A 12,509-nucleotide genomic window follows, 5' to 3' on the forward strand; every position below is an offset into this window, starting at 1 on the left:
TAGCACAGCAAATGGGGAAACTGGGAGCAGAATTCGGTGAGGGTGAGACTGCAGCGCTGTGCACCTGACAGCAGAGTCCTAACCCCCGCACTCTGCAAGGGAACCCACTCGATGGCTGGCAGCTATGGCTGGGAGCAAAAGCAGGAGTAGAGTCCTGCCCATGCCTCATCCCTCTGCTCCAAACAGCCAGTGAACCTCAGCATCAGGGACGGAAAACTGGTAGCCCTCTCTTTCACACTTAACCACTTGATTGTTTCGTCTTTCACCGATTAAAATCAAAGCCACGAAAAGGAGTGAACCTCTCACCAAGAAACGAGATCATCCAAGACACGCCATCCACGTTTGGATGCAGCGTTTTGAGAAAGACATGGAGAGACTGGAAGAAAGCCAAGAGGAGCACAATGAAAATCATCAGCTGTCTACAAAATGATCTGTGAGGGAAGAGGAAAGAACCGGGGTTGTTTAGTCTCAAGAAAACAGCTGAGATCTCACAATAGCCTTCAAATACGTAAAAGGGAAAGAGTTACCAGGCTTATATTGCAGGAGAGCAGAGAATTTCTTTGTTTTCAAACATGTAAACTGAGAAGTTAAGCATAGAAACAGACCATGTAGAGGGACTGTGAAATGGCCCTCGATGGCATTTTTTTAAGAATAACCTAGAAAAGCTGGGGAGCGGATCCTGCTGTGGGGTGGGGAAGGAGAAGGTGACCTCTTAAACATCCATCGAACCTAAAGCTCAGGGTAACAGTAGTTAGAAAATCAGTTTTCACTGACAGCTGGTGCAGCAACAGGTTGCAGAAGGGAAGAGGCTTGCTCTCCTAGGACTGCATGAAATGTTTGGGGAGAAACTATCTGTTGAGCTCAAGGGAAGATATTCCAGTGCCCCTTTGGGAATGCTGCCAAGGTACAGAGGATAAGGTATTTGCAGATATTGCCACCAGCTGAAAGTGTATTCAGCTGATGCAGAGCCTGTGTCATTCCAGGACTAGCAGATAATTCAAAAATCACCAAAATCGGTTATTGTCAGACATGGAAGCAAGCAACAAGATATCCTGATAGAAAAAACCTCTTCCACTCAGATAACTCTAGCTGAAAGCTTCCTGCTCTGCAGCAAGATATCCCAGACCCAACAGAGGAGCTTATTTCAGAGCAGGATTTGGGAGGGAGCACCCAACCCACCAGCCCCTGCAGAGGGGCAGAATCTGCGGGTGATCCACGCTACGACCGCAGGAGAAGAGACTCACAAGGGCTGAATGTAGCAGACATTCAGTGCCGACAGGGTTGTAGTAACGACTCCCCATCCCATTTCCACTTCCATCTTTCATGATGAAAGCAAAGTGGAGGTACCGGCGTGGACAAACACTAAGAAGAGGCAGGCAGGAAGGCAAGCCTTCCCTTTCTTAGAGGAGGTTTGGAAGTTACATCATCCACCCAGAGCTGGAGGTGCTCTGATTTCTGTAGATCCAAAGCCCTGTGAGCTTGGCCGCCGTTGTGCCCTCTAGTGGGAACTCTCCAGGTTTTGAAGGGGGAAGCTTTTATTCCTCTTTTGGGTCGTTGTCTTTTAACTAGTTTTTCATCTAATGTATGTGACATTTGGTTATCTCATTCTGAAAAATAACTAACTAAATAATTAAAGAGGCAATGCTAGGATATTAAAAATTAGAAGGATCGCTCATGACACTTGAACAGTAATTATTTGAATTTTAGCAGAAATTTGCCTGAGAATGCAGAAGATATTTCTAACACAGTATTTCCCTGTGAGCGCTTGCTTTTGTGGAAGGAGACATACTAGCAATTAAATCAGTTATATGCTAATCCTAGGGTTAATTAGAGACAAAGCCATCATTTGAAACGCTGAAGAAAACAATCACCAAACGCTGAAGCTGAACAATCACCAAAGCGAACCAGATCCAAAGTCCCTATGTTTCTCGCAGTGCCTGTCTGTGCAGGCAGTTAGTATTTTGAATAAATTTTTCTCCTTTAAATATCTTCTACTCTCATCTGCCGTGCACAGTGCTATCACCGGGACTTTGCCAAAGGTAACTCTCACTACTGAGAACTGCAGCCTGACAACTCGGGGAGACCGCGGTCCTTAGAAGAATGGGCAACACAGACCCTCGGTTCAAAGCCTCCTGAAGAACTCTCCCAGCCGTGCGAGCAGAGGCTTGCCTGCCCGTAGGAACAAGCCAAAACTAGGTCATTTCTGAAGTCAGCAGCAGCGTATTATGCCCGACCTGTCTAAACATGTTAAACAGGTAAGGAAGAGCAGAGACCTCTAACTGTTCAAGTCTGAGCTTACAATCCTGATGACGTGTGAGCGCAAGCTAATATAATGTCCACTTTCAAGGCATGCTTTGGATGAAAATGGATCAGTATCAGTATCTCTATATATAGCACAGGGCTGTGGTTGTCAAACCTACATTCTCAGCATTTCAAGGCACAGTGGCTTTGGTCTTTTGGGAGTCAGCCAGGAGTTCAGGAGCACTGCTGGAGCAGGGGAGTGGGACAGATTGAGGAAATAGCACAGTTATGCCATTATGTCATAAGATTCTGTACCATCCTATTGGATGTAGCAGGGCAGCAAAGTCAGTTTTGCATGTGAAAATTATATTCCCCGCCCTCTCGATTAATTGTCAATGATGCTGCAGAAGCAATGCTAAAGCAATTATTCTGTTAAATAAGTAGTTCAAGCGCCCTGCACAGTGCCACAGTTTAGGCAGGTTTTACAACAGTTTTCCACAGAAACATCATTCAGAAGCCTTCAGCCCTGAAGGTGACACCCAAGCAGCACAGCTACTACAACTGAGATTTTTTTTTTTCCCTAAAGAGATTCAAACCTTTCATTACAGTCAAAAATTATAACAGGGAGAAATTTGGCACTAAACCACAAGAAAACAGTGATCCTGTTCTCACAGAGAGATAAGTTTGTTTGCAAATTCTGGTCTTTGTGGAAAGGGATGAACTTTTCCCCCTAAGTCTAAGTCGTCAGACTTAGGTATTGTGTATTATGTATTGTGGCATTGCGCTCCCCCCTCCACACGCACCTTAAGCCATAACCACCAGTGGGGTCGTGATGGCTACATCCAGTGTAAGACTCTGGGGAACGAATTGGCATAGTTGGCAGGATGGCAAGTAGTATCACCAATTATTTGTGGAGGCATGGAGTGAATCCAAGTCCCAGCTTCTCTGAAAAATGGGCTCATAGCAATCGACATAATTGGGAAGCTGTTGAAGAGCCCCTAAAAGTAACTCTACACAAAGGCAACATTAAAACCACGGATTAGAGGAGCCCCGGTAAGTCTTAAAGCCCATCTAGTTGCAAAATGAGATGAGATCAAGAAAGACACAGAAAACAATGAGGAATCAGGCGATAATGCTCAAAATGCCCACAAGCAACTCCCTACATGGGCAGACTTAATGCACGACACAGTTAACTGCAGCCGTGAAATGGGCTGGGACGATGCACCAGCTGAAAACCAAAACCTGAAGCCCCAAGGAGGAGATCACAAACTTCAACTCCTCCAGCACCAGTTCCCAGAAAGGGACACAACCTCTCCCTCCCCCTTAAGGAGGAATCGCAGGCGTGAAGCCAAAATGATCCATGTCCGGAAGGCGAATGGACCTGCCTGTCTGGAAAGTGGAGGCTTATTGGTGGATTGGTAACGATGGCCCATACATTGTAATTCCAGTTGGTCCTCAAGGACAACTGGTGAAATTTTTAATAGATACGGGAGCACAAATTTCAATATTAACACAACAAGATGACGAGAAGCTGGGGGTGTGATCCAGATGGCAAAGAGTTAAGATCACTGATGTGAAAGGAGCAAGTATTGCGTGCCAAACTGCCAAGGTCAATTTATGGCTCCCAGGCGAGAAGCTCAAGGTGACTACTCGTTTTGCAATTAAAGATCATCATAAAAATATTTTAGGTTTCCGTGTTTTAAAAAATTCTTCCCAGTGAGGGTGCTGAGGCCCTGGCACAGGCTGCCCAGAGAAGCTGTGGCTGCCCCTGGCTCCCTGGCAGTGTTCAAGGCCAGGTTGGATGGGGCTTTGGGCAACCTGGGCTAGTGGAGGGTGTCCCTGCCCATGGCAGGGGTGGCACTGGATGGGCTGGGAGGTCCCTTCCAACCCAAACCAGTCTGTCATTCTATCATTCTATAAAAGGGATGAAGCTGGCACCTGCCAAATGGCAGCGTGTGGCTGGTCCTTTGGCTCAGCCATCGATTCCACCCCCCATGGAACTGGGAGGCTCCAGTGCGTGTCCTCCGTGTGGCCCTTGCACTCCTCGCATCAAAAATTACTAACGCACCGCAATATCTGATCTCTGCTGTGGCGCGATATGGAATTTCTGAAGTCATAGCTGATTTGGAGAAATGACAAATTATCTCCTGAACCTACTCCCCATGTAACTCCCCTGTCTGACCAGTTTGGAAACCAGATGGGAGGTGGCATTTAACAACAGATTATCACTGGCTGAATGCGAATACAGCCGATCTGATGGTGGCTGTACCAAGTGGTGTAAACTTAACCGCTACTTTGCAAGCAGCTGCAGACCCAAGGATGGCCCAGTGCTAGATGTAAAAGGTACGTTCTTTGTGGTTCCCTTGAAGGAGGATGATGAAGGGAAGTTTGGTTTCACTTGGGAGGGAATACAATATACCTTTAACAGACTCCCACAGGGGTATAAACATTCACCCACAATCGCTCATGCTGCACTCGCTGAACTTTTATAGTCTCACTCTGCCAAGATGTGAAACTGTACCAATATAGAGATGATATTCTGACTGGAGGAACTTCCCCTGAGAAAGTGGGGGAAGCAGCAGTATGGCAAGCACTAAATAAAGCAGAAATTGATGTTCCACCCAGAAAATTTCAGGGACCAAGTAAAGAAATAAAAATTTCAGGTTCTTGGTGGGTAGCAATCAGTGCAGCGATTCCTCCAGGTACTTTAAGGAACATCAAAGAGCTGCAAATGCCCCAATCAAGGCAGGAGTTACAACAATTGATGGGAACTTCAGGATATTGGAGGAAGCATGTACCTGGATTTTCTATCATTTCCTATCTATTACACTCACTCTTTTGGAAAGGCAAACCCTGGGAGTGGAAATTAGAAGATAAAGAGGTGGTCAAAACTCTAAATGAGGAATTAAAAACATTATCAGTCACTGGGACCAGTACCTCCCCCACCCCCCACCCTGTTATAGCTGAACCGGGTTTAGCCAAACACACTACTTGCTGTAAAACACTACTTGCTGTAACACACTACTTGCTGTAACCTGTTCCAAACTGACCCAATGGGCCAAGAAGACCTTTATTGTTTAGCTCAACTGCATTTAAAGGAACAGAACAATGATACTCTGAATGGGAAAAGGGACTTTAATCTTCAGTCTGAACAGTTAAACAAGTTGAGAAAATACATCAGGGACAACCTGTGCAAGCTAGAAAACCATTTAATTTTCTAGAAGCAATCCTAAAGGGGACTGCTCCTCCAGAAGGATTTGCACAAAACCCCACTATCAGAAAATGGTATGCCTATCTAACAGCAGTTGCAGAAAATATGCAATTAACTGAAGGACACACACAGACTTCCGAAATGCAGATGCCCATAAACACAGACCCTTTAGTATTATTACAACACCCATTCCGGATGCACTGTCCCTCACCGAAGGTACATCAACAGAAAACATTTAGTTTACGGATGCTTCAGCAAAAAGGATAAACAGTAAATGGCCGTTGCATTAGAGATTACCACTGCAAACAAGCAACGGAAGAAGATGAAGGCAGTGCACAAGTAGGGAAAATAAGAGCAGTTGTTTTGTCAGCATAGAATGGAGTGAAAATTATATATCTAGACTCTTATGCCGTGTGGGCTGGTGCCGCATCAGGGCTCTGTCAATGGGAAACCTTGAATTGGGAAGTAAATAGATCCCCAGTTTGGAGAGATTGTCAATTATTACTAGATATGGCCAGGAAAATACCTTTAAAGATGGGATGGGTAAAAGCTCATGCTAAGCATAATCAACCAGCCACAAAGTGTAATCAAAAGGTAGATGAGCTAACTAAAATTAGGAAAATCACCTTAAATCCCGAGTGGTATCGACTGGGAGAATGGTTATATCAAAACTTAGGCCACACAGGTAAAGTGTGTTTGCTGCACAGACTAAAGACTAGCCTATAAACAGAAACACTTGTGAAACCATTCTTACAGAATGTCCCCAGTGTAGATTGAAATTACAAGCAGATCGTCCTGCTAAAGCACCACTCCTACTTATCGTTGAAGGGAAAACTTTATGGTCTACATGGAAAATTAATTATATCGGACCATTCCAATCCTCTGCAGGATATCGGTAAATCCTCACAGGGCTGGAAGTAGTCCCCAGCTTTGTGACATTCAATCCACCATCCATCGGTACCGTGCCTATGACTTTAACTAAACTGTGGCCCACTTGCCTGGGAAGCTACCGATAGCAGTGGCGCAAAACACCAAATTAGTGCACAATGGATTTTTCCTTCTTTTTAACAGCGTAACTTGCCACCAAAACAAGTCTAAATTTTCTCTTACAGCACCCTGCAGAATGACAAATGGAAATGCTGTGTTCACGTTACTGTTCCAAATGCCAACGATGCTGAGACCCATTGCAGTCTTCTCTATTAGCACTGGGAACTAACCAACTAACCAGTTGCCTGATACACTGCCTCAGTGGGAAGGAATTAACGAAAGGGACCAGCAATTGATTGTGGATGCGCTCGGCGCAGCCCAAAATAATGTTTCTCTAACTCTCAGTTGTATCCAAGCTCAATTTTGGAAGCGATCTATGGTAGCAGCAATTATAAGAGAAGGTGAAAAGGGCACCTTACCCCCTGAAATTCAAATGGTAATTTGAAAAAAATGCAAATAAACTTGAGAAATAATTCCAATTCTGGTGATACTTAGTCAATTTTACTTATGACCCCATTAACAATAAGGCCACAGCTGTTGTCTTAACAACACACAATGCTTGGGTATACACCATATACCCACCCATTGCATTAGGATTAAGTGACAGTGGAACTATATCCATTAGAAAATAGAGTATGGGCCCAAGAAAACAGAAAAAAATGGTAAACTTTTGATGTCAACACATGTGTTGTACAGGAACAACAAGGATTTCTTTGTGAGAGTAACACCATCCAAACTCAAGACATTTACATTGGCACTGAACAAGATGTTTGTCATTTTGAAATACATCCCACTGAAAACTCTAAAATATATGGGAAGAGGATGTCCTTGTGTGAGAAACCTTTGTGAGTTTATGTTCTATAAAACATTACAACATATAAGCAACCACTAAAATATTTGTGTTTGTAACCTAACTAAAATAATGGGATGCAATATTAATTATCAGCTCCTGTTATGACTCATCATATGTTACAATCTAATCACACACTGAGTCAAGATTTATTGCCTACCACCATGAGTATGAATCTTATATTGATGAAGAAACAGCTACAACACGATGACCTGTGTCAATTGCTAGAATGTGTTAGGAATGTTAAGTGGCTAGGCGAGCCCGCAGCCCCAATGTGAGTGGGGGCTGTGCGAGGGCCACTGAGGGAGGTTTGAGGCCAGGCACGCGTTTTGGGGCTGGCACCTTTGGCCTGGGAGGAGGGGCTGGACGTTTCCAGTTTTGAAGCTGGACTCTGGCAGAGACTGACAGAGATGTAGGGGTCTATTAGGATTGTTAGGGCTTTCCCACAAAAAAAGATGCCAGCACAGAAACATGTTTCTGGCCTGAAACTTCCCTCAACGACCCTTGCACAGCCCCACTGCCATTGGGGCTGTGGGCTCGCCTAGCCGCGCAAGGCATCCAAATAGCACCTTCCATCCCTCCCCCCCAAAATCAGCATCCATCCTCCAAACTGGAAACGTCGAGCCCCTGCTCCCAGGCCAAAGGTGCCAGCCCCAGAAGGGCTGCCTGGCCTCAAACCTCCCTCAGCGGCCCTCGCACAGCCCCACTGCCATCGGGGCGGTGGGCTCGCCTAGCCGTAGAGAGAGCCTGAACAGCGCCTTACCATCCTTCCAGGGGTGGGAAGTCCTCCACGTACCAGAGTGGTGAGGGCAGCTATTTCCTGTCCCTCTTCCCGCTTTCTCTCCACCAGCTCTCAGATAATCCCTGGGCGCTGCCCTGACGGGGCCTGACTCCAACTGATCATCAGTCTGTAGGTTGGAAATATCCTTGCTAGCTTGTCGGCACTCTCGTCCCCCAGCAGCACCATCCCCCGGGGCTGCAGCCCTTCTGCACAGAGAGGCCATTGCATCAGCCTCAATGGGCTCCTCCAGCACCAGCCCACAGCCGCAGCCACGGCCCCTTATGCCCACTACGTAACCTGCTCCCCTGGACTTTGTGACAGCCACTGTTGACAGGAGACTGCCTCTCTGGGTGAGGTACCTGTGGCCCTAGGTGATGGACCTTTTCCTGACTATTTCTCACTGACTGAGTTTTGTCAAATACCTTCTGTATTTATGAAGGACTGTGTAAATATAAATCAGTTTTTTTATATGGTAATATTACTCTTGGCTCATAGCAGCTTTTTAGATAAAGGGAAGAGAATACACAATGAAGCCATTGTCTAAGACCTGCCAAAGTTGCAACTGAGAGTTTTGTGATTGCTCTGCAATTGTGAAATGTTGTTTTCTAAGCTCTTTGTACTGAGAAAGGGAAGCTATATTTGTGACCTAGCGGCAATACACGTTGTATTATTAATTCTGATATGCATTTAGTTGACCACAGCTTTACGATGCAGCACTACAACAGTTTCAGCTGATATTTCATGCTGATATTTTGAGGGTTTTTGAGAAAAGAATGCTGAGGGAAGAAATGCTGAGAATGCACATTAGAAAGTTTTCCTTGAGGAGACGAGGCAGTGAGGGCAAATGAATGGTTGACATATTGAATGAGTGTCGTGGTTTTACCCCAGCCGGCAGCTGAGCACCACACAGCCACTCGTTCACTCCCCCCCATCGGGATGGGGGAGACAATTGGAAAAGTTAAAGTGAGAAAACTCATGGGTTGAGATAAAGACAGTTTAATAGGTAAAGCAAAAGCTGCGCGCACAAGCAAAGCAAAGCAAGGAATTCATTCACCACTTCCCATGGGCAGGCAGGTGTTCACCCATCTCCAGGAAAGCAGGGCTCTCTCACGCATAACGGTTACTTGGAAAGACAAACCCCATCGCTCCGAATGCCGCCGCCTCCCCCCCCCAAGCTCCTTATAAACTGAGCATGATGTCATATGGTATGGAATATCCCTTTGGTCAGTTTGGGTCACCTGTCCTGTCTGTGTCCCCTCCCAACTTCTTGTGCACCCCCAGCCATCCCACTGGCAGGGCAGTGCGAGAAGCAGAAAAGGCCTTGGCCCTGTGTAAACACTGCTCAACAACAGGTCCATAGAACAAAAACATCTCTATGTTATCAATGCTGTCTCCAGCACAAATCCAAAACATATCCCCACACTAGCTACTATGAAGAAAATCAACCCTCTCAGCTGAAACCAGGACAATGACTCATCTTCCCTCTTTCTATAGGAAATTGTAGTGGTAGAGTTAAAGAATCTGGACCCAAACTGTATTGCTACAGTTTGTGGCAGTTTTAAATGTAATTGGTGTTCTATGGCATTTTCATGTTTATTTCGGGCTAATAAGATGTAGAATCTACCGGTGTGCATATGAATTTTGGAAATTGCTATTATGATTGTTTTAATATGTAGTGTTCTTCTGGAGAGACAGTTTATGTCAAATCCCTGCTGTCTGTTTTAGAATTAACTGGGCTGGTTGGTTTGGTGACAAAACTCCCACAAACTTCATTGCTTCCTCCTCCCCTCCCCACGCTACCCCGACCCCAAATAGTATATTGCAGAGTATAAGTTGTTCTCTTTGTTTTATCTTTACAGCATTTATTCCTACAGAGTACAGCAGGAAGTTCTCAGATACTTCTTGAGATGGAGAGTGATCATCTGCGATGGAAAGTAGTGTTCTCTTACTTAAAGATCAGTTTTTCCACAGCTGTCTTGGATAGCCACTGAGTGTTTTGTACTAGAAAAAACACATTTATGAAACAGGTTCCATGAATGTCTGTCAATGTTAGTATAGTTTCTGTTAGTGAAAAAGTACTAGAGTCTAGACAGAAAGCTTAGCTTTAACTGGTCTTGTTAAAGAAGATAGCAGGGTTTGCCCTGAGGTATTTTCTTTGCTTCTTAATTTCCTAGGCCCAGAGTCAGGCCAAGGGATAAGGATTATCCCTGAACTCTCAGGGAAGGAACCCCACTCCTTCTGACAGCTCCTTCCCTGTATTTGCACCCCTGAAGCCCCTGCATCAGCCACTCCTCAGGAGCTGCTCTTCTGAGCTGTGCCCTGCGTTCTGCAGGCAGCTCCTGTCTTCTGTTTTCCTGCAAACTCTGGGCTCTGCTAGAGGCCCACAAAATAAGTGAAGGCCTGACGCTTATAATACATGAAGGGCCTGCCACAAACTGCAAAGGTTCTAGGAAGAACGTGGTACTCTGTGGGTGATTGGGAAAAGCAATGAGTTGTCCCATACCCTGAAAGGCACTATGCCTTACATTCCTGGTGCTTTCTTGAGAAGTGTTAAAACTCCATACACAGATGTATACAAGATGCTCACCCTAAACCCTGCTAGATGATCTCACCATCAGTCCTATTAAAAGAGATGATATCATCAACTTACACAGGATACACACGAAACTGTTGAAAAAAAAACCCAAGGTTCCATCTTCAGTAAAGTCAGGAACTGCAGTAAGAAGCAATGCATCTAAAATAAGAAACAGTGCATGCTGTTAAATTATCCTGAACGCTCAATATAAAAATCACTGACCCAAAAACAAACTTGCATACAAGTGTACTTTCTACTCTACTTGCTGCTTAACCTTGACTAGTCCTGAAGCTCTTACCTCAGAAACTTCTGCTTCTCTGAATATCAAAACACACCTGCCCAAAGAGCTGAGCCAGCTCAGAATATGCCATTGACTGAAGGAACAGCAGAGCACTGACTCCAGAATGAGCTCCCCAATGAGAGACCTGCAGCTCATATACCCCAGGCCCAGCCCATCACACTTCCCACAATGTGACCAGGTGGGTAATTAAACTTAATTTTTCTAGGATGTAGACGGAAAAAGATAAATCTTGTACTAAACTATGTAGAAAAGTAGTTCACTGAATGCAATAATAATAATAATTATTATTATTACAGAAAATTATGTACTTTAGTTTCCTATAAAAAAACCCAAATACTATGGCGTTACCCAAGACCACACATACCACCTAACTTCTACCAGAACTGCATTCTGGATAAGACTGAATGACAAAGCAGAAATAGATCCCGTAAGAATCCCTTCTCAAAAGTATCTCCAGTTGCAAAATAAATTATTTACTGTAAATTGTCGATGATTCAGAGTAACCTCGACAGTCGCTCTGACCGACTCCTTTAACAGAACTAGATGAGTCCCAAGGGACAGAAAACACCAAAAACCATGGAAATACAAGAAATGTATCAGAAACTCTACGATGCAGCCTAATTAACACCTAAGTAGCTAGAACAAAAATAAATTGCAAAACGCAACAGAAAATCGCCACAGGAGATGTGTCGATAAAAATGGATGAAGGCTTTCACCTTCTCTGAAAAAACCAAGAGGAGATGTGAACCAAAAACATCTTTGGGGTACCCGGTAACACATAGAAACACGCCGTAAGACAGAAAACAAAAAGACTGCTCTGGAGCACACAGATGGCTTTGGAAAAGTTCTGTCAGAACATGAAGCATTGTTGCAGGAATTGGAGGTCCTGAAAGGGCCGGAGAGACCGAAGAAGTTTCGGGGCTGCGATGAGCTCAAAAGGGAATTGAACAAAGTGCAGATGTCCTCAGGGGATGGGGGACCAAATGGAGGCGTGCCGAACGGGTGAGAGGACAGAAAAACCGATCGAGGTAATGTATGTGGACTCAGGAAGGATTCTGAGGGGAAAAGAGGGGCACAAAGGGCCCTCCCGAGCTACAACGGGGCTCTGAGGTGTAGGGGATGTCTCGCGAGAGCTCGGCAAAAAGGACCGGAGGAGGCCTGAGGGAGCCTGAGAGACAAAAGAAGCCTCAGAGATAACAACGACGACCTCTGAGCAGGATCCCAACAAAGCTCACATGCTAACAGGGCACCGTTTCCTTAGGCAGACGGCAGCAATGAGCACGCGTGCCCTACTGCGCATGCGCCTCGTCCCTGCGGCAGTAACTGCCTCTGGTCAGCGGGCAGCAGCAGCGAGCCGCCTTTTGTCAGGCTGGAGAGCAAAAGTGTCCCCAGGGAACCCGGATCGCCTCGGGACACATCGGAACAAGGAGCAGAGGGGGCCTGGGGGCAGCCAAAGTGACAAAAGGCGGCTTGGGGACACGGTGAGGAACTTGGGAGGGGATCTGAGCAGAACAGAGATGTCCTCAGGGGACCAGGGACTGAACAGAGGCATCTGAAATGGTA

This window comes from Balearica regulorum, chromosome 26 (assembly GCF_011004875.1).
Source record: "Balearica regulorum gibbericeps isolate bBalReg1 chromosome 26, bBalReg1.pri, whole genome shotgun sequence".
NCBI lineage: Eukaryota > Metazoa > Chordata > Aves > Gruiformes > Gruidae > Balearica > Balearica regulorum.